The 23,061-nt window shown below is 50.2% G+C and overlaps 1 protein-coding gene across 1 annotated transcript in view; it reads right to left on the reverse strand.

Annotated features, from left to right (window-relative positions):
• Positions 1 to 23,061, reverse strand: part of LOC116989179 (seizure protein 6 homolog) — a 320,057-nt gene that overhangs the window by 269,526 nt on the left and 27,470 nt on the right. The gene's annotated exons all lie outside the window — the stretch shown is intronic.

Here is a 23,061-nt window from a genome sequence, read left to right on the forward strand (position 1 = left end):
TTTGTCGGTTAAATAGGCTAACCCACGCAGGTCACGGGGGGAGCGTACAAACACCGTACAGACAGCGCCCGTAGTCAGGATGGAACCCGGGTCTCTAACGCCGGCGTAAGGCAGCAATTCCACCGCTGCGCCACTGTGACCGCCTCTTATAAGTTTGCAGGGGGCTAGGATGAAACCGAGTGGCAGTGCGTGAGTTTCAGCTCGTGGTACAAATAACACCACCAACTACTTGTCATGAGGGCGGCATGCCGGTGCAGCGGGTAGAGCTGCTGCCTCACTGCGCCAGAGACCCAGGTTCCATCCTGACCTCAGCTGCTGCTGACGTGGAGTTTGGACATTCCCAAGAGCCGGAGGTGGAGAGAACTCCGGGACAATAAGTGTACAGAGGAAGGAAGCTGCTGAGTGCTGGTGCCCACGACACAGGGACCTCAGCACAGGCCATAACATACAACCACTGAACCCCTAGATATATGAGGAGTCCGAAGAAGGGCCCCGATCAGAAACGTCACCTGTCCATGTTCTCCAGAGATGCTGCCTGTCCCACTGCGTTACTCCAGCATTTTGTGTCAATCTTTCGTGTAAACCAGCATCTGCAGTTCCTTCCTACACATGTTCAACAGAGGCGCTTGTGAAGATGGTCGTGAATGATTGCAGCAGGATCAGTCAGAGTATTGAGTATAGATGTTGGGAGGTCATGTTGCAGTTGTATAAGACGTTGGTGAGACCGCATATAGAGTATTGTATTCAGTTCAGGGCACCATGTTATAGGAATGATCTGAGGGGTAACCTTTTCACACAAAGGGTGGTGGGTGTATGGAACAAGCTGCCAGAGGAGGTGGTTGAGGCTGGGACTATCCCAATGTTTAAGAAACATTTGGACAGGTACATGGATAGGACAGGTTTGGAGGGATGTGGACCAAACGCGGGCAGGTGGGACTAGTGTAGCAGGGACATGTTGGCCAGTATGGGCAAGTTGGGCCGAAGGGCCTGTTTCCACGCTGTATTACTCTATGACTCTATTTATGTTCCTTCTTCCTGTGGCTTTAGGAGCTTTTTTACAATCCACTTTCCACTTTGAAAGTGATAAGTCACATTGGCAGTGACAAAGCAGTCTAAAGATCAATATCACCGAATGCTTAATGTAATAGAACATGGAAATACAGATGCTACTTCAGTTGTGACCTTGTCTCCTAGTACAAACAATCAGCTCTGATGATGTAGTGAGAAGCAAATGCTGACAGCGTACAGACCCGACTCCTGCCCGTTCTTGGTGATGTGTGTATCTTTGATAATTACCCCACGAAACCTGCTCATTGCCTTCTCACTGAGGTTGATCAAACAACATGCATGACCCACACACACACGCGCACACACACACACACACACACACACACACTCGCACACACACTCACACACACACACACTCACACACACACACACTCACACACACACACACACGCACACACACGCACACACGCACACACACACGCACACACACACGCACACAAACACACATGCGCGCACACACACGCGCGCACACACACGCGCGCACACACACACGCGCACACACACACACACACACACACACACACGCACACACACACACACGCACGCACACACACGCGCGCACACACACGCGCGCACACACACACGCGCACACACACGCGCACACACACACACACACACACACACACACACACACACACACACACAAACACACATGCGCGCACACATACACACGCGCACACACACACGCGCACACACACACACGCGCACATACACACGCCCCGTACAGCTCCCCAGTGTGCTCCCTGACCCAGTAGTTTGTCTCTTCAGTTTGTTAGGACGTTTAACTCTGCGTTCATACGTTCATTAGTGAAAGGAGAAGAATTTTAGACCATTCAGCCCATCAAGTCTACCCCGCTATTCAATCACGGCTGATCTATCTCTCCTTCTCAACCCCCCATTCCCCTGCCCTCTCCCCGTAACCCCTGACACCCGCATCAATCAAGAGGTACCAGCTTCTACTTTCCCTGTGAAGAAAGGGCCCCGAGCCATCTTCCAGAACCAGGGGCCACACAGTTTAAGAATAAGGGGTAAGCCATTTAGAACAGAGACGAGGAAACACTTTTTCTCGTCACCGTGGCGAGTCTGTGGAATTCTCTGCCTCAGAGGGCGGTGGAGGCCGGTTCTCTGGATGCTTTCAAGAGAGAGCTAGAGAGGGCTCTTAAAGATAGCGGAGTCAGGGGATATGGGGAGAAGGCAGGAACGGGGTACTGATTGGGGATGATCAGCCGTGATCACATTGAATGGCGGTGCTGGCTCGAAGGGCCGAATGGCCTACTCCTGCACCTACTGTCTATTGTCTATTTTTTTTCTCCAGAGAAGCTGCCCGACCCGCCGAGTTCCTCCAGCACTTTGTGTGTGTATTTGGCAGCCTGCCATCATCTCCAGACGCTGACGCTCTCCCAATTGCCGACTGCAACTCTGACGAGGCTAGGTTTCGTAAACGAGCGTTTAAATCTCCAGCTCCATCTCCACTCTTGTTCACGTTGCTTTTGCCACTTCAGAGGGCAGTGAAAAATCATTGCTAGTTGGCTCGGCCATCTGGCTTGGACTGAGATGCCATGCGTTTCCCCATTACGTTAGAGACAGCCATATGGTCCATCATATGGCCTCTCTCTTTATCTCCCACTTATTTCCTCATTATCCACTCTCTCAACAACCAAGAGTCAAACAGTTGTCCCACGGTACGAGTTCATTCCCCGAGTTTGACCCCCCGATTCGAACTCGGAGATTTACGGTAATGGCCACACTCGTCGGTACTCGGGGCTCTCGTGGACATTTTTCCAACATGTTGAAAAGTCTTCACGAGTCTTCCCGAGCTTACCTGCCGCTAGCGAGTCTTCCCGAGTGCCTGCCGTTAGCGCTGCGAGCCGCTAGGAGACATCCCCGAGCTCCGACGTACCCGCTACGTTCACTCTACGTGCTTTTTTTTTGTAACTCGGGAGAGCTCTTGGAATGAACTCGTTCCGTGGGACAGGGCCATTAATGGTCGCATGTAGACAAAAGCGATGGAGAAACTCAGCGGGTGCAGCAGCATCTATGGAGCGAAGGAAATAGGCAACGTTTCGGGCCGAAACCCCTTGGGTTTCGGCCCAAAACGTTGCCTATTTCCTTAAACGTAGCCTATTTCCTTCGCTCCATAGATGCTGCCGCACCCGCTGAGTTTCTCCAGCATTTTTGTCTATCTTCAATTTTCCAGCATCTGCAGTTCCTTCTTAAACACAATGGTCAAATGTACTGGGCATAGAACATTCCTCATTGGAGATCCTCCAACTACCTTCGATCGGACTATCTTTGATCTTTGCACTAAACCTTATTCACACTGTACCCATTATCATGTATCTGTACTCGATTGTAACCATGTATATGTTTTTCCGCTGACTGGTTAGTTAGCACGCAACAAAAGCTTTTCACTGTACCTCGGTACACGTGGCAATGAACTAAACTGAAATGAACCTTGCAAGAAAGCCCCTCTCTTCTGCAATACCTGTCCCCGAGCAAGAACGAGTTAGCAACACAAAACAGGGCGGCTCGGTGGCGCAGCGGTAGAGTTGGTGCCTCACAGCGCCGGAGACCCGGGTTCGATCCCGACTACCGGCGCTGTCTGCACGGAGTCTGCACGTTCTCCCCGTGACCTGCGTGGGTTCCGATATCTCCGAGATCTTCGGTTTCCTCCCGCACTCCAAAGACCTACAGGTTTGTAGGATAATCGGCTTGGTGTAAATGTAAAATTGTCCCTAGTGGGATAGTGTTAATGTGCGGGGATCGCTGGTCAGTGCAGACTCGGTGGGCTGAAGGGCCTGTTTCCCCGCTGTATCTCTAAACTAAACTAAAACGGATGCAAATATTAACAGATGACATTTACGAATGACAACTAACTGGTCGCTGCACAACACGTTAACATAGAAACATAGACAATAGGTGCAGGAGTAGAGGCCATTCGGCCCTTCGAGCCTGCACCGCCATTCAATATGATCATGGCTGATCATCCAACTCAGTATCCTGTACCTGCCTTCTCTCCATACCCCCTGATACCTTTAGCCACAAGGGCCACATCTAACTCCCTCTTAAATATAGCCAATGAACTGTGGCCTCAACTACCTTCTGTGGCAGAGAATTCCACAGATTCACCACTCTCTGTGTAAAAAATGTTTTCCTCATCTCGGTCCAAAAAGATTTCCCCCTTATCCTTAAACTGTGACCCCTTGTCCTGGGCTTCCCCAACATCGGGAACAATCTTCCTGCATCTAGCCTGTCCAACCCCTTAAGAATTTTGTAAGTTTCTATAAGATCCCCCCCTCAATATTCTAAATTCTAGCGAGTACAAGCCGAGCATATCCAGTCTTTCTTCATATGAAAGTCCTGCCATCCCAGGAATCAGTCTGGTGAACCTTCTCTGTACTCCCTCTATGGCAACAATGTCTTTCCTCAGATTAGGAGACCAAAACTTATTTCACATATTTCACTTGGGCAGTTTACACCCCAGCGGTATGAACATTGTCTTCCCTTTTTCTACATCCCTCCCCCTTCCCGGTTCTCCGACCAGCCTGACTGTCCCCCTTGATTACAATTTGCTTTGTTGTCAACTTCTCCCAGCTAACGACGACCTATTCCACATTTTTCCCTGACTCACATCTCTTTTGATATCTCATTTTCACACCTTACGCTTCCTTATCTCTATGTCTCCCTCACCCCCGACTCTCAGTCTGAAGAAGGGTCTCGACCCGGAACGCCGCCCAATCCTTCTCTCCAGAGAGGCTGCCTGTCCCGCTGAGTTACTCCAGCACTTTGTGCCTCTATTCGGTGTAAACCAGCATCTGCAGTTCCTTCCTGCACCTGACAATATAACTATCGAGGCAAAGCAGTTGATATTAATGTTTAGGAAAACTGTTCATTCTAGGAGTTACAAAGTGCCTGCATCAATTATACACAGCTTGTATATTATGTTGCTACATGACTATAAACTAGTCCCTTCATCATTGCCAGCTCTCTCTCCAAGATCAAGACCAAGTGATCAATCTGTTTGCAAGGAAAATATAACAAGGGCACAATTATGTCTTAGATAGACGATAAAATGTGGCTTGTTTATGTGACATCTTGTGGACTACAATTATTTAAGTGATATTTCACCATATTTCGATCAACTATCAGTTGTTTAATCAGAGGTTTAGACTCGTAAGTTCATGTTCATGAGCAGAATTAGGCCATTCGGCCCATCAAGTCTACTCCGCCATTCAATCTCCCCCTCTCAAGTCGCTGCCTCAAAAAGGCTGGCAGTATCATCAAAGGCCCACACCATCCTGGCCACACACTCATCTCCTTGCTACCTTCAGGTAGAAGGTACAGGAGCCTGAAGACTGCAACAACCAGGTTCAGGAATAGCTACTTCCCCACAGCCATCAGGCTATTAAACCTGGCTCGGACAAAACTCTGATTATTAATAACCCATTTTCTGTTATTTGCACTTTTATCAGTTTATTTATTCATGTGTGTATATATTTATATCATGGTATATGGACACACTGATCTGTTTTGTAGTAAATGCCTACTATGTTCTGTGTGCTGAAGCAAAGCAAGAATTTCATTGTCCTATACAGGGACACATGACAATAAACACACTTGAACTTGAAACCCTATTCTCCTGCCTTCTCCCCATAACCCCCGACACCCGTACTAATCAAGAATCTGTCAAATCTCTGCCTTAAAAGCATCCATTGCCTTGGCCTCCACAGCCTTCAGTGGCAATGAAATCCACAGATTCACCACCCTCTGATCGATGAAACTCCTCCTCATCGCCTTTCTAAAGGTACTTCCTTTTCTTCTTAAGGGCCTGTCCCACTTGGGCGTCATTTGTGCGTAATTTACGCGACATCATTTACGTGTCACGCCGCACAACGCGCGCTTGGTGCGTGGTGACACTATCCTACACACACTAGGGACAATTTACAATTTTTACCAAAGCCAATTATCCTACAAACCTACAAAACTTTGGAGTGTGGGAGGAAACCGTGACAACCAGAGAAGACCCACGCAGGTCACGGGGAGAACGTGCAAACTCCGTACAGACAGCACCCGTAGTCAGGATTGATCCCAGATCTCTGGCGCTGTGAGGCAGCAGCTCTACCCGCTGTGTCATCATGCCGCCCATATTCAGCAATGTAGCGCATCAGTTCCAGAGACAAAGTCCAATGTCCGCAATGGGGTCGAGGTGAATCGGACAGTACCCTAGCTTATGGAAGGACCGTTCAGAAGCCTGATAACAGAGGGGAAGAAGCTGTTCCCGAGTCTGGTGGTGCACGCTTTCAAGCTTCTGTACCTTCTGCCGGACGGGAGCGGGGAGAAGAAGGAATGACCGGGGTGTGACAGGGACAGGTCTTTGATGATGTTGGCTGGTTGCATCGTGGCCTGGTTCGGCAACTTGAACGTCCAGGAGCGGAAAAGACTGAAAAAGTAGTGACCACTGCCCAGTCCATCATCGGCTCTGACCTCCCCACCGTCGAAGGGATCTATCGTAGTCGCTGCCTCAAAAAGGCAGCCAGCATCATCAGAGACCCACACCATCCTGGCCACGCACTCATCTCACCACTGCCATCGGGAAGAAGGTACAGGAGCCTGAAAACTGTAACGTCCAGGTTCGGGAACAGCTTCTTTCCCACAGCCATCAGGCTATTAAACTCTGTTTAAGAAAGAACTGCAGATGCTGGAAAAATCGAAGGTAGAATCAGACTGAAGAAGGGACTCGACCCGAAATTGGGTTTGTTAAAGTGTCGCATTAACCACCGCACTGTTCCTGAAGAAATGTTAAAAGTGGCGCTCAAATTGGAATGTTAAGAGGCAAGGGAATGATTTGACAGGCCCTTCAAACATGGCACGGAATTCATCGACCTGTCAAGAAAAAGCTTCGCTTCATTCTGACCACGTGGAGGTCTGGCCTCATTCATTAATCTTATAAAAACAACATGAATGTTGAATGGATTCAGTTGTCACGTTGCTGAATTTCCTTGCTCTGTTCCCGACATTAAAGGAGCCTTCATTTACTGCCGCATGTGCTCTTGATGTTGGAAGTGTCATCTTTACGGATAATGTACAAACCGCAAGGGATGAGAATTAGTTTAAGGATTCAGTTTAGAATTAAGGATTCAGTCTGAAGAAGGGTCTCGACCCGAAACGTCGCCCATTCCTTCGCTCCATAGATGCTGCCTCACCCGCTGAGTTCCTCCAGCATTTTTTATCTACCTTCGATTATTAAACACTACAACCTCATAAGCTATGAACTAAAATAGACTATTATTTATTATTATTGCACTGTTATAGTTAGTTTTTTTGAGTTTTGTTCTATTATTTATTGTGTTTACATATTCTGTTGTGCGGCAGGGAGTAAGATTGTACTTGTTCTATCTGGGACACATGACAATTAAACACTCTTGACTCTTGATGTTGGCGGCTTTTCTGAGACAGCCAAGGGAAGGCCATTGCCTCTTAGTTGCAGTAGAGTTTGTTGCCCCTCCCTTGCCTGAGCTCTCCAAAGGCCCATACTAACAGACTCGCTACAGACTCGCCCACCATGTTATAACCGGAAATTGGAGGAGCAGCACCTCATATTCCACCTGGGCAGTCTGCACCCTAGCGGCATAAACATTGAATTCTCCAATTTCCGGTAGCCCTTGCTGTCTCCCTCCCCTTCTCAGCTCTCCCTCAGCCCTCTTCCCTTTTCCTTTCTTCTCCCCACCCTACATCAGTCTGAAGAAGGGTTTCGGCCCGAAACGTTGCCTATTTCCTTCGCCCCATAGATGCTGCTGCACCCGCTGATTTTCTCCAGCATTTTTGTCAACCTTATGTTATAACCCAGACTGGCGACACTCTTCCTACACACTAACGAACATGTCAGCAGCAGCAGCATACTAGCCAGCTACCACCAGCCTCCCGACAATGCCACTCCCTCACTTTGCCTCAGTTAAAAAGCAAATAAATATTTACATGCGAGCCCGTGTGATTCGCACATTTTACAGTGGAGGTTAGGAGAGAGGAATGAGATGTGGATTAATTATCAAGCATCTAATCAGGATCTCTGAACATTTAGCCAATTAAATTATCATTGCTGGGCAGACTTAGCTGGGCGGCAACAGTGGTGCAGCAGTAGAGTCGCTGCCTATCAACCTCAGAGACCCGGGTTCGATCCTGACTACGGGTGCTGCCTGCGCGGAGTTTGCACGTTCTTCCCGTGACCTGCGTGGGTTTTCTTTGAAATCTTCGGTTTCCTCCCGCACTCCGAACACGTGCAGGTTATTTAGCTTCGGTAAAATTGTAAATTGTCCCTAATGTGTGTGAGTGTGTAGTGTGTGTAGTGTGAGTGTGAGTGTGAGTGTGAGTGTGTGTGTGTGTGTGTGTGTGTGTGTGTGTGTGTGTGTGTGTGTGTGTGTAGTGTGTAGTGTGTGTGTGTGTGTGTGTGATAAGAGTTAGTGTGCGGGGATCGCCGGTCAGCACGGACTCGGTGGGCCGAAGGGCCTGTTCCACGCTGCATCTCTAAAATGAAGTCAATGCTTAAAGTCACCTGGTCCCAATCTTCATGAGGATATCGTCCCTTTGCAATGGACACTCTTGTCTGGAGAAGTCACAATGGATAAAATTACAAAAGACAAATTTGATCTCGTTCTTTTATTCACAGCCGCAAATTAATGTTTAAATAGTTTGTTTCAATACTGTGCGATTGGATCATTAAATGGCTTAAGTTTCCTTCATAAAGCTTTAAACACGCATTAACTCGAGAGCTCCCTCCCTCTCTCTCCTCCCCCCCTCTCTCTTCTCCCCACCCCCCTCTCTGTCCCTCTCTCTCACTCTCCCCCTCTCTTCCTCTCCCCCCTCTTCTCCCCCCCCTCTTCTCTCCCTCCCCCTATCTCTCTCCGCCCCCCCCCCCCACCCCCCTCCCTCCCAGCCACATAGTGTTGCCCAGGTAACATAGATAGACCCAGAGGGCTGGAGTAACTCAGCGGGTCAGGCAGCATCCCCGGAGAACATGGATAGGCCATGATTTGAGTGCGGAGCCCCATCTTCACATTTACACAGGTCCACCACCGATTCACCGGCACCTGGTGGTCTGGCACCTCCTTTACTCCGGACAAAATCACGAGAACGCTCTTGCACTTTGTCTGAAGATGGGTCTCAACCCGAAGCTTCTCCCATTCCTCTCCTCCAGAGATGTTGCCTGACCCGCTGAGTTACTCCAGCACTCTGTGAAACGTCACCTATCCATGTTCTCCACAGATGCTGCCTGACCCGCTGAGTTACTCCAGCACTCTGTGAAATGTCACCTATCCACGTGCTCCAGAGATGCTGCCTGACCCACTGAATTACTCCAGCAACTTGTGTCTACCATCGATTTTACCAGCATCTGCAGTTCTTTCTTGCTATAATCAAGGGATTAGTCTGACAAAGGGTCCCGACTCGAAACGTCACCTATCCATGTTCTCCACAGATGCTGCCTGACCCGCTGAGTTACTCCAGCACGTGTTCTAACCAAGCCCGACCCTTCAGCCAGCGGTCCCACTTGAAAGCCGCAGATGATTCCATTTCCTCCAACTTCAATAGTTGGCAAATCCCAGATCATCATCACCGTACAAGAGGAGCTTGTCTAGTTTTACCCATCATTTAAAATCTGTCTGACAAGGCCCTCAAACTGCTTGCTAGTGGAATTGGCTTCTATTTACCTTCTCTGTCCAAATCCATTTAAATCTTTTACACCTCAACCTGGATTTCCTTGGTCTAAACTCATTGATAAATCGCTCATTCTCCGACCTATTGTTTTCTCTGCACATTTTCCAGGAGTTCTTATCGTGAAGACGCTCTCCTCCAGAGCTGGCTTCCTTCTGTTCTTGTCATATAGTAGACAATAGGTGCAGGAGTAGAGGCCATTCGGCCCTTCGAGCCTGCACCGCCATTCAATATGATCATGGCTGATCATCCAACTCAGTATCCTGTACCTGCCTTCTCTCCATACCCTCTGATCCCTTTAGCCACAAGGGCCACATCTAACTCCCTCTTAAATATAGCCAATGAACTGTGGCCTCAACTACATTCTGTGGCAGAGAATTCCAGAGATTCACCACTCTGTGTGAAAAATGTTTTTCTCATCTCGGTCCAAAAAGATTTCCTCCTTATCCTTAAACTGTGACCCATTGTCCTGGACTTCCCCAACATCGGCTATCTTTAAGAGCCCTATCTAGCTCTCTCTTGAAAGCATCCAGAGAACTGGCCTCCACCGCCCTCTGAGGTCTTCTCCCAAAGAATGGGTCAACTGGAATGGGTTGTATTCACTGGAATTTAGAAGGATGAGAGGTTATCTTATTGAAACATATAGAATTCTTAAGGGATTGGACACGCTAGATGCAGGAAAAATTGTTCCCGATGTTGGGGGAGTACAGAACCAGGGGCCACAAGGGAGAGGTACTGTAGATTTAGCTCTTAGGGCTAACGGAATCAAGGGATATGGGGAGAAAGCATGAAAGGTGTACTGATGTAGGATGATCATCAGGAAAAAAATTTAGCCAGCGAATCTGTGGAATTCTTTGCCACATAAGGCTGTGGAGGCCAAGTCAGTGGATATTTTTAAGGCAGAGATAGATAGATTCTTGATTAGTACGGGTGTCAGGGGTCATGGGGATAAGGCAGGAGAATGGGGTTAGGAGGGAGAGATAGATCAGCCGTGATTGAATGGCGGAGTAAACATGATGGGCCGAATGGCCTAAGGGGAGAAGAGTAGCAGCAAGAATATGTGATATTCATGATCGGCAAGGCCAGCAGCATCATCAAGGACCAGTCACACCCCGGTCACTCCCTCTTCTCCCCTCTCCCATCGGGCAAGAGGTACAGGAGTGTGAAAACGCACACCTCCAGATTCAGGGACAGTTTCCTCCCAGCTGTTATCAGGCAACTGACCCATCCTACCACAACCAGAGAGCAGTCCTGAAGTACTATCTACCTCATTGGTGACCCTCGGACTATCCTTGAACGGTCTTCGCTAGCTTTACCTTGCACTAAACGTCATTCCCTTTATCATGTATCTACACACTGTAAATGGCTCGATTGTAATCATATGTTGGCTTCATGTATAAATGTAATCGTGTATAAACTAAACTGACTGGTCAGCACGCAACAAACGGCTTTTCACTGTACCTCGGTACACGGGACTATTGACTATACAACTGAAACTGAACTTATGAAATCAAACTTCATATCTCTGGGTTGCAAAAATAAAATGGTTAAAGTGAAAGTGAAAGTAAACATGACACGGCTGCTTCAAATTCCTGTTTGTTGGTGGCGCAGCGGTAGAGTTGCTGCCTTATAGCGCGTGCAGCACCGGACACTCTTGGTTCGATCCCGACCATGGGCGCTGTCTGTACGGAGTTTGTACGTTTTCTCCCCGTGACCTGCCTGGGTTTTCCCCGAGATCTCCGGTTTCCTCCCACACACTCCAAAGACGTGCAGGTTTGTAGGTTCATTGGCTTGGAGTAAATGTAAAAATTGTCCCCTAGTGTGTGTAGGATAGTGTTAGTGTGCGGGGATCGTGTGCTGGTCGGCACGGACTCGGTGGGCCGAAGGGCCTGTTTCCGCGCTGTATCTCTAAACTAAACTAAAAAGGTATTAGCGCGGCGGTGCCTGCAGTTCCCGTGGAAACCAGCTTTGACTTGAGTCAGTTTATTGAAGTGTGAAAAACAGATGGGGTGGATGTGCCTCGGTGAACAATGATCCCCCCCCCCCCACCATCCATCTCCGCTGGTCACCCGTGGCTAGCCGAAAATAAAACCAACACTTAGATCAACGTTCAATATCTTACTCAACTGGGAGGAGACAACAGCTCAATGGAAACTCTTTAATTGTTCCCCGATGATGAAATTTGATATTAACCTTTAATGCTCAAAATGTCTGCAGTGTTTTACCAAGAGGTTGCCGGGGGGTAACGCTGTTATGGAATAAATCATCATTTAATTGTATAAGCAGACTGTGGTTCTAGACCAGAGATAGGCACAGAGTGCTGGAGTTACTCAGCGGGTCAGGCAGCATCTGTGGAGAACGTGGATAGGTGACGTTTCACAGAGTGCTGGAGTTACTCAGCGGGTCAGGCAGCATCTGTGGAGAACATGGATAGGTGACGTTTCACAGAGTGCTGGAGTAACTCAGTGGGTCAGGCAGCATCTGTGGAGAAGGTGACGTTTCGGGTGAGAACCCTTCTTCAGACTGAGACGTGCCCTAAGAAGATTTGCAGATATATTTTTTGGGAGCTTTGGCAGGTGACTTAGTTTACTTTAGAGATACAGCCTTGAAACAGGCCCTTCGGCCCACTGAGGCTTTATAGGGCTCTGATCAGACCACATTTGGAGTATTGCGAGTAGTTTTGGGACCCATTTCTGTTCTGGCATTGGCGAGGGTCCAGAGGAGGTTTACAAAAATGAACCCAGGAGTGAGTGAGTTAAGTTGTGATGAGCGTTTGTCGGCACTGGGCCTGTACTCGCTGGAGTTTAGAAGGATGAGGGGCGACCTCATTGAAACTTATCGAATAGTGAAAGGCCTGGATAGAGTGGATGTGGAGAGGATGTTTCCACTAGTGGATGAGTCTAGGACCAGAGATCACAGCCTCAGAATAAAAGGACGTTCCTTTAGGAAGGAGATGAGGAGAAATGTCTTTAGTCAGAGGGTGGTGAATCTGTGGAATTCTTTGCCATGGCAGAGTAGACTTAGTGGGCCAAATGATCTAATTCTGCTCCTAGAACTGATGAACATTGAGTCATACAGCCCTTCGGCCCAACTTGTCCACACCGGCCAACATTGCCCAGCTACACTAGTCCCACCTGCCTGCGGTTTGGCCCATATCCCTCCAAACCTGTCCTATCCATGTACCTGTCTAACAATTTCTTAAATGTTGTAATAGTCCCAGCCTCAACTACCTCCTCTGGCAACTCGTTCCATACACCCACCACCCTCTGTGTGATAAAAGTCACCCCTCAGATTCCTATTAAATCTTTTCCCCCTTCACCTTAAACCCATGTCCTCTGGTCCTCGATTCCTCCCGCAATCTCTCGCATAGACTTATGAACGTATTCAATGCTGCATTAGGCACATGCAAGATAAAACAGACTGCGACATGTATGGTCGGGAGTAGTGGCCCCAAAGAGTCGTATCTTTTTCTGGTCGCCGTTGGATTTTCAACATGTTGAACATTTTCGGCCACCTGCTGCAACTATGACGGGTGCCGGCAAGTCGCCGAAAAAGATTGCGTAAGTGGGACAGGCCCCTTAGCACAAGGCTGGTGTCACAAGTACTCTGCCTCTCCACAGGTTGCCCTGTTCACGCCTTCACAGTTGCTTAAACCATGGTGATCAAAGACATGTTGCAAACTTTCTCTCAACATTCTCTTGGGTTCCATCCCGGCTACGGGTGCTGTCTGTACGGAGTTTGCACGTTCTCCCCGTGACCTGCGTGGGTTTTCTCCGAGATCTTCGATTTCCTCCCTAATGTGTGTGTAAGATAGTGTTAGTCTACGGGGATCGCTGGTCAGCGCGGACCCGGTGGGCCGAAGGGCCTGTTCCAGCGCTTTACCTCCAAACCAAACCTGTGACAACCTACGACACTGTCGCCAAAACAGGCTGAAAATTTAGCGGCAGTTGCCCAAAAAAATCGCCTAAGTGGAACAGGCCCCTGACTAAATATGGTAACCAAGCTCACCCCGGCCACTCCAGCTTCTCCCCTCGGGAAAGAGGTACAGAAGTGTGAAAACGCACACCTCCAGATTCAGGGACAGTTTCTACCCAGCTGTTATCAGGCAACTGAACCATCCTACCACCAACTAGAGAGCGGTGCTGAACTACCAACTACCTCATTGGAGACTCTGGGACTATCTTGAATCGGACCTTACCTTGCACTAAATGTTCTTCTCTTATCATGTATCTGTACACTGTGACCGACATTGTCTTTCATAAAGTCACAAGTGATAATAGACAATAGACAATAGGTGCAGGAGTAGGCCATTCTGCCCTCCGAGCCAGCACCGCCATTCACTGTGATCATGGCTGATCATCCCCAATCAGTACCCCATTCCTGCCTTCTCCCCATATCCCCTGACTCCGCTATCTTTAAGAGCTCTATCTAGCTCTCTCTTGAAAGCATCCAGAGAATTGGCCTCAACTGCCCTCTGAGGCAGAGAATCCACAGATTCACAACTCTCTGTAGAATTAGGCCATTCGGCCCATCAAGTCTACTCCACTATTCAATCATGGCTGATCTATCTCTCCCTCCTAACCTCATTCTCCTGCCTTCTCCCCATAACCCCCGACACCCGCACTAATCAAGAATCTATCGATCTCTGCCTTAAATATATAAATTGATGGCCTCCACAGCCGTCTGTGGCAAAATATTCCACGGATTCACACCCTCTGGCTGGAGAAATTCCTCCTCATCTCCTTCCTGAAGGAACGTTCTTCAATTCTGAGGCTGTGACCTGATCCTAGTCTCTCCCACTGGTGGAAACATCCTCTCCACATCCACTCTATCCAGGCCAAGGTACTTTAATTTATCACTATGGCAACAAATCCAAAATGTATCAAAAGAAAATATCTTTCAAATATCCAAACTCTGTCACCCGGCAAAGTCGAGTGTTTTTCTAAACCATATCTTTGATGCTGATAGACTTATGAATGTTGTACGCCGGTCTTAATGATACGCGACTCAAGTGAAGCATTTAAAGGAAAAAAACATTTTCTTTTCATCTCTTGGCTCCATCTATAGTTGTGGAAGGCAAGATAGTCATAGAGTCGTATGTCATAGAGTCATCGAGTGATACAGCATGGACACAGGCCCTTCGGCCCAACTTGCCCACACTGGCCAACATGCCCCATCTGCACTAGTCCCACCTGGTCCATATCCCTCCAAACCTGTCCTATCCATGTACTTGTCTAACTGTTCCTCAAATGTTGCGATCGTCCCAGCCTCAACTACCTCCCGGTGGCACAGCGGTAGAGTTGCTGCCTTCCCGCGAATGCAGCGCCGGAGACACGGGTTCGATCCCGACTACGGGCGCTGTCTGTAGGCAGTTTGCACGTTCTCCCCGTGGCCCGCGTGGGTTTTCTCCGAGATCTTCGGTTTCCTCCCACACTCGTGCGGGTTTGTAGATCAATAAGCGAGTTCGGTATTCCGACAAACGCAAGGAATCATGGCATTTGTCAAAGGTCGCTCGACATAAACATTCTCGGCCGCTGAGCTGCTGCGTGAATACAGGCCTGCGTTTCATCCGTAGTCAGGATCGAACCGTGAGCTGCAAGCGCCGTTAAATTGCTACTGGACCATCCCCGTCCCCTCCAGAATGTCCCATCCCTGTCCCGTGGTGGCCGGAGATGCCCAGGATGACCCTGGACAGATGGGACACCGGCCCGGAGCAGTGACGGCCCCAGGTTTACAGCAAGCGCGGAGAAGAAGCGCGAACTCCAGGGTTGCCGGTAAACCCAGCGGGACAGGCAGAGTTGAGCTGGAGTTGACGCTTCTTCCCCGCGCTGGCCGTCAGCCTGGGGCCACCGCTGCTCCGGGCCAGTGTCCCGTCAGTCCAGGGTCACCCCGGACATCTCCGGCCACCACCGGACAGGGATGGGACAGTCGGGAGGGGACGGGGACGTTCCAGTAGAATTTCATCAGCGCCAGAGACCCCATTTGATCCTGACCTGGGCATAGAAACATAGAAAATAGGTGCTGGAGGAGGCCATTCGGCCCTTCGAGCCAGCACCACCATTCATTGTGAACATGGCTGATCGTCCCCTATCAATAACCCGTGCCTGCCTTCTCTCCATATCCCTTGACTCCACTAGCCCCTAGAGCTCTATCTAACTCTCTCTTAAATCCATCCAGTGACTTGGTCTCCACTGCCCTCTGTGGCAGGGAATTCCACAAATTCACAACTCTCTGGGTGAAAACGTTTTTTCTCACCTCTGTCTTAAATGGCCTCCCCTTTATTCTAAGACTGTGGCCCCTGGTTCTGGACTCGCCCAACATTGGGAACATTTTTCCTGCGTCTAGCTTGTCCAGTCCTTTTATAACTTTATATGTTTCTATAAGATCGCCCCCTCATCCTTTAAACTCCAGTGAATACAGGCCCCGTCTTTTCAATCTTTCCTCATATGACAGTCCAGCCATCCCAGGGATCAATCTCGTGAACCTACCCTGCACTGCCTCAATCACAAGGATGTCCTTCCTCAAATTAGGAGACCAAAACTGTACACAATTCTCTAGATGTGGTCTCACCAGAGCCCTGTACAACTGCAGAACTGCATGCGCAGTCAGAATACCGAACTTGCTTATCAGCTTGGTGAATGTAAGAAATTGTCCCTGGTGGGTGTAGGATCGTGTTAGTGCGTGAGGATCGCTGGTCGGCGCGGACCCGGTTGTCCGAAGGGCCTGTTTCCACCCTGTTTTTCCAAAACTAAAAAACTAAACTTGTTCCCTTTGTGGGAAAAAAATGTTGAAGATGAATTGAGTAGCTGTGCCTCGTGAATACGTTTTGTGCATATTGAATTTTAAATATCATGTTAATCCTGTAAGCTGCTTCATGCGGCAGATGCCAATGAAGTCTCATTAATATCTGCCCCATAGGACTGATAAGAAACTCAGTGGAAACACTTTCCGGTGAAGCAGTTTGGAATTTACATGATTAGATTTTTGTGCAAAGGTGGGAATGAAGAATGGTGCATCGAAAGTTTCAAATGTGGGATTGGATCGGAAGGTTCAAATACATGTAGGAACTGACTGATGCTGGGGCAGGAGAAAGATGGGGAAGGCACGAAGGGCCTGTCCCACATACGCGTTTTATTTGTACCTTTTTCTGGTCGCCGCTGGATTTTCAACATGTTGAAAATTTACGGCCACCTACTGCGACTATGACGAGTGCCGGCAAGTTGCCGAAAAATATCGCTTAAGTGGGACAGGCCCTTAAGGAAGGTAGCACAGTGTACTGGATCTCAGAAATCATGTCATAAGTGATAGGAGTAGTCTTAGGCCATTCAATAATTTGAGGAAGGACATTCTTGCTATTGAGGGAGTGCAGCGTAGGTTCACAAGGTTAATTCCCGGGAAGGCAGGACTGTCATATGCTGAGAGAATGGAGCGGCTGGGCTTGTACACTCTAGAGGGAAGGATGAGAGGGATCTCATTGAAACATATAAGATTCCCCGACTCTGGGCAAGAGACTCTGTGCGTCTCCCCAATCTATTCCTCTCATGATTTTAGGCACCTTGATAAGATCACCCCCTCATCCTCCGGCGCTCCAAGGAATAGAATCCGAGCCTCCTCAGCCTCTTCCTGCTCAACAAGACCCTCGAGTCCTGGCAAAGCAAATGCTCGTAATTCTTCTCTGCACCATTTCCACTATATCCATCATAGAAACATAGAAACATAGACAATAGGTGCAGGAGTAGGCCATTCGGCCCTTCGAGCCTGCACCGCCATTCAATATGATCATGGCTGATCATCCAACTCAGTATCCCGTACCTGCCTTCTCTCCATACCCCCTGATCCCTTTAGCCACAAGGGCCACATCTAACTCCCTCTTAAATATAGCCAATGAACTGTGGCCTCAACTACCTTCTGTGGCAGAGAATTCCACAGATTCACCACTCTCTGTGTGAAAAATGATTTTCTCATCTCGGTCCTAAAAGATTTCCCCCTTATCCTTAAACTGTGACCCCTAGTTCTGGACTTCCCCAACATCGGGAACAATCTTCCTGCATCTAGCTTGTCCAACCCCTTAAGAATTTTGTAAGTTTCTATAAGATCCCCCCCTCAATCTTCTAAATTCTAGCGAGTACAAGCCGGGTCTATCCAGTCTTTCTTCATATGAAAGTCCTGACATCCCAGGAATCATGCATGTATCTCCGGCGGCACGATGGATCAGCGGTAGAGTTGCTGCCTCACATCGCCACAGACCCGGGTTCGATCCCGACTACGGGTGCTGTCTGTGCGGAGTTTGCACGTTCTCCCTGCACGGGGTTTTCTCTGAGATCTTTAGTTTCCTCCCACACTCCAAAGGTTCGTGCAGGTTTGTAGGTTAATTGGTTTGGTGTAAATGCATAATTGTCGGCTGTGTGTGTGTGTGTGTGTCTCTGTCTAAGAAGGAACTGCAGATGCTGGAAAATCGAAGGTAGACAAAAATGCTGGAGAAACTCAGCGGGTGCAGCAGCATCTATGGAGCGAAGGAAATAGGCAACCTTTAAGGAAATAGGCAACGTTTCGGGCCGAAACCCAAGGGGTTTCGGCCCAAAACGTTGCCTATTTCCTTCGCTCCATAGATGCTGCTGCACCCACTGAGTTTCTCCAGCACTTTTTGTTGTGTGTGTGTGTGTGTGTGTGTGTGTGTGTGCGTGTGTGCGTGTGTGCGTGTGTGCGTGCGTGTTAGGGGATCGCTGGTCGGCACGGACTCGGTGGGCCGAAGGGCCTGTTTCCGCGCTGTATCTCTAAAACTAAATGTTGCAATGTTCCACGCATCTATCTTAATTGGGGATCTTACTACTGGAAAGAAAAAAGAAAAAAAATTACCAGCCTCTCTTTGTTTGAAAAGAGCATTGATTCAATACAAGAATATGAATCAGGAATTTCTTTATCTGCCTCCCAGCTACTGACAATACCAGGGGGAAGGGAGACAATTACAATGATGATTATTCTCCGCTACACTAGTTAAGGCTGATGATTTGCCGCCCAATCAGCAGAAACACACAACCAAGAGAGTTGTAATATCATAATAGCTTCGACTAGATGGGGGGGGGGGGGGGTTAATGACAGGAGGTCAATTAATATGGGGGGGGGGGTGGAGAGGGGGGGGTTGGAGAGGGGGGGGGGGGTGGAGAGGGGGGGGGTGAGAGGGGGGGGGGGTGGAGACGGGGGGGGGGTGGAGAGGGGGGGGTGGGGGGTGGAGAAGGGGGGGTGGCGAGCGGGTGGTGGAGAGGGGGGGTGGAGAGGGCCGGGGGGGAGAGGGGGGGTGGGGGATGAGAGTGGGGGGGGGTGGAGAGAGGGGGGGGGGTGGAGAGAGGGGGGGGGGGTGGAGCGGAGATGCGGGGGGGGGGCTTGGAAGGAGGGGGGGGGTGGAGAGGGGGGGGTGGAGAGGGGGGGAGGTGTGAAGAGGGGGGGGGGTGGAGAGGGGGCGGGGTGGAGAGGGGGGGAGGTGGAGGGAGGGGGGGGGAGGGAGGAGGAGGAGGGGGGGGGGAGCGGGGGGGGGGGGGAGAGGGGCGGGGGGGGGGAGAGGGGGGGGGGGGGAGGGGAGAGGGGGGGGGGGTGGCGGGAGGAGGAGGGGCGGGGGGGTGTGAGGGGGGGGTGGGGGGGACGGGGGGGAGGGGGGGGGGGTGGAGAGGGGGGGAGGGGGGGGAGAGGGGGGGGGGGGATGAGGGGGGGGAGGTGGAGAGGGGGGGGGGGGGGGGAGAGGGGTGGGGGGAGAGGGGGGGGGGGGGGAGGAGGGGGGGGGGTGGAGAGGGGGGGGGGGGAGAGGGGGGGGGGGGAGAGGGGGGGGGGGGAGAGGGGGGGGGGTGGGGAGGGGGGGGGGGGAGAGGGGGGGGCTGGGGAGAGGGGGGGGGTGAGAGGGGGGGGGGGGAGAGGGTGGGGGTGGAGAGGGTGGGGGTGGAGAGGGGGGGGTGGAGAGGGGGGGGGTGGAGAGGGGGGGGGTGAGAGGGGGGGGGTGGAGGGGGGGGTGGAGGGGGGGGGGTGGAGGGGGGGGGTGGAGAGGGGGGGTGGAGAGGGGGGGTGGAGGGGGGGGGGAGAGGGGGGGGTGAGAGGGGGGGGGTGGGAGGAGGCGGGGGGGTGGAGAGGGGGGGGTGGAGGAGGGGGGGGTGGAGAGAGTGGGGGGGTGGAGAGAGTGGGGGGGGTGGAGAGAGTGGGGGGGGTGGAGAGAGGGGGGGGTGGAGAGAGTGGGGGGGGTGGAGGGGGGGGGGTGGAGGAGAGTGGGGGGGGTGGAGAGAGTGGGGGGGGTGGAGAGAGTGGGGGGGGTGGAGAGGGGGGGGTGGAGAGGGGGGGGTGAGAGAGAAAGGAAAATATGTTGAAGAAAACATCTTCGGATTGCTTCCTTTTAAGTATTTACAAGCAGTGCAACACTGCTGATCACAGCCGCATACAGTTCACGCCTCACAATTTCAAACGCACAAATGCATAAATATTTCAAAAGGTTGTCTGTAGTAAGCAAAGAGATTTGTACAATGATAGGTTTAGTTTGTAATCCATAGTTCCCTGCCCTCGCATCAGACGAACGCTCCCCGCTTCACTGTAAAGTTGTACTCTAGCTATTTCTTGTCTGTCTGAGGAGAACATTGATCACCGACAGCTGAGACGGCGAAAGATATTGAAGACGTCTTATGGAAACCATGAAAATACATCAGTTACAGTTCAGTTTATTGTCACTTGACCCGAGGTACAGTGAAAAGCCTTGTTGTTGCGCGCTATCCAGTCAGCGGAAAGACAATACGTGATTAGAATCGAGATGTCCACAGTGCACAGATACACGGTGACCCAGGGGTTCCTAGCATTTTTCTTCCCTTTTACCCCCCACAACTTTAATACCACGTAGCAATGGTAGTTCACTTTTTTATCAACAACTAATGATGAACAGATGAATCAAAGACTGTCATTCAAAAATACACCAACAAATGCAAGGCTGAACGAGATGTTGTTGCATCTGGCTCACTGTGCAACATAAAATAACAAGTGGATAAAATAGATATAATGGATAATAGTGGCGGCACAGGGGGGGGAGAAGCTGTTGCAGAACCTGGCCGTTCTGCTCCTTATACCTTGTGCCCGAGGGCAGCAGAGTGAACGGTCCATGGTGGAGATGTGTGGGGTCTTTTATAATACTGCTGGCCTTAGACAAGCAACGTTTGCTCACAATGTCCCCGATTGAGGGGGAGAGGAGTCCCGATGATTTTTTCAGCCGTCCTCACCAATCTCTGCACGGACTTCCAGTCGGGGGCTTTACAGTCCCCAAACCAGACAGAGATGCAGGTGGTCAGAATGCTCTCTCTGGTGCCCCTGTAGAAAGTGGTGAGGATGGGATGGGGGGGGTGTGAGCTCTTCTCATCCGGCGCAGAAAGAACAAAAGGCTGCCGCGCTCTCTAAACTAGTCATGCGATGTTTTGTGATGTTCCCCGATGTTGGGGGAAGTCCAGAACTAGGGGTCACAGTTTAAGGATAAGGGGGAAGTCTTTTAGGACCGAGATGAGAATTTTTTTTCTTTTCTCCCACAGAGAGTGGTGAATCTGTGGAATTCTCTGCCACAGAATGTAGTTGAGGCCACAGTTCATTGGCTATATTTAAGAGGGAGTTAGATGTGGCCCTTGTGGCTAAAGGGATCAGGGGGTTTGGAGAGAAGGCAGGGATGGGATACTGAGTTGGATGATCAGCCATGATCATATTGAATGGCGGTGCAGGCTCGAAGGGCTGAATGGCCTCTACTCCTGCACCCATTGTCTATGTTTCTATGTGATACCAGTATACCAGAACCGAACAGTCAATGAGAACAAATAAATACGTACAAATGTAGAATCAACAAATTTACCCCCTGGGTAGGCGATATCTACCCCCTAGGGGTACATTTACCCCAGGTTTGGAACCCTCGTGACGAGGGAATAACGTTTAGTGCAAGATAAAGCCAGCAAAGTCCGATCAAGGATAGTCCGAGGGTCACCAATGAGGTAGATAGTAGTTCAGTCTTCCCATAGGACAAACCTCACGTTCACAGTGAAGTCATTAGGAAGGAGGTTGCCAGATGTTTAAGAAGGAACTGCAGATGCTGGAGAATCGAAGATAGACAAAAGTGCTGGAGAAACTCAGCGGGTTCGGCAGCATCTATGGAGTGAAGGAAATAGGCAACGTTTCGGGCCGAAACCCGGAAGGGTTTCGGCCCGAAACGTTGCCTATTTCCTTCCAACCCAAGATGCTGCCGCACCCGCTGAGTTTCTCCAGCACTTTTGTCTATCCAGGAAGGAGTTAACCATCCCTGCCCAGAAGGAAGGCAGACACAAGAAGCTGGAGTAACTCAGCAGGACAGGCAGCATCTCGGGAGTGAGGCCACAGGTGACGAGGTTTGGGGTCGAGACCCTTCTTCAGATCGAGAGTCAGAGAGAGAGGGGGGGGGGGGGGGCTCGAGAGGCTGTGCGGAAGAACAATGCTGAGAAATACTCCTGGGAATAGATGGGGTAGATGCACAGAGTCTCCTGCCCGGAGTAGGGGAATCGAGGACCAGAGGACATAGGTTTCAGGTGAAGGGGGAAAAGATTTGATAGGAATCTGAGGGGCACAATTTTTAACCCAGAGGTGTACGGAATGAGCTGACCGAGGAGGCAACGTTTCAGAAACATTTAGACAGGTACATGGGGAGAAGGCAGGAGAATGGGGTTAGGAGGGAGAGATAGATCAGCCATGATTGAATGGCGGAGTAGACTTGATGGGCCGAATGGCCTAATTCTGCTCCCATCGCTCATGACCTTATGAGTAATCCTGAAGATCATCTTGCTGGAAGACAAGGTGTGTATCCAAATTTAATTGAGCATAAAATGAAACCGAGGTTGTACCGAGATCCCCACCTGTACAATAAGTCAGTCCCCAGCAAACAGCTAACAATGGCCTGTTTCCTTTATCTTCATTACTTTTTTGCATATCGTTCATTCATTTGTTCTATGTCTCTCTCTCCATATCACTGTCTATATCTCTCGTTTCATCACAAGAGGAGTTGAGTACAGGAGCAAAGAGGTGTGTCTTCTGGATACTTTCAAGAGAGAGCTAGATAGGGCTCTTAAAGGTAGCGGAGTCAGGGGATATGGGGAGAAGGCAGGAACGGGGTACTGATTGGGGATGATCAGCCATGATCACATTGAATGGCGGTGCTGGCTCGAAGGGCCGAATGGCCTCCTCCTGCACCTGTTGTCTATTCTTTCCCTTTCCCATGACTCAATCTGACAGAGGGGTCTCGACCCGAAACGTCACCTGTTC

The sequence above is a fragment of the Amblyraja radiata genome, chromosome 28, assembly GCF_010909765.2.
Source record: "Amblyraja radiata isolate CabotCenter1 chromosome 28, sAmbRad1.1.pri, whole genome shotgun sequence".
NCBI classification, from domain to species: Eukaryota; Metazoa; Chordata; class Chondrichthyes; order Rajiformes; family Rajidae; genus Amblyraja; species Amblyraja radiata.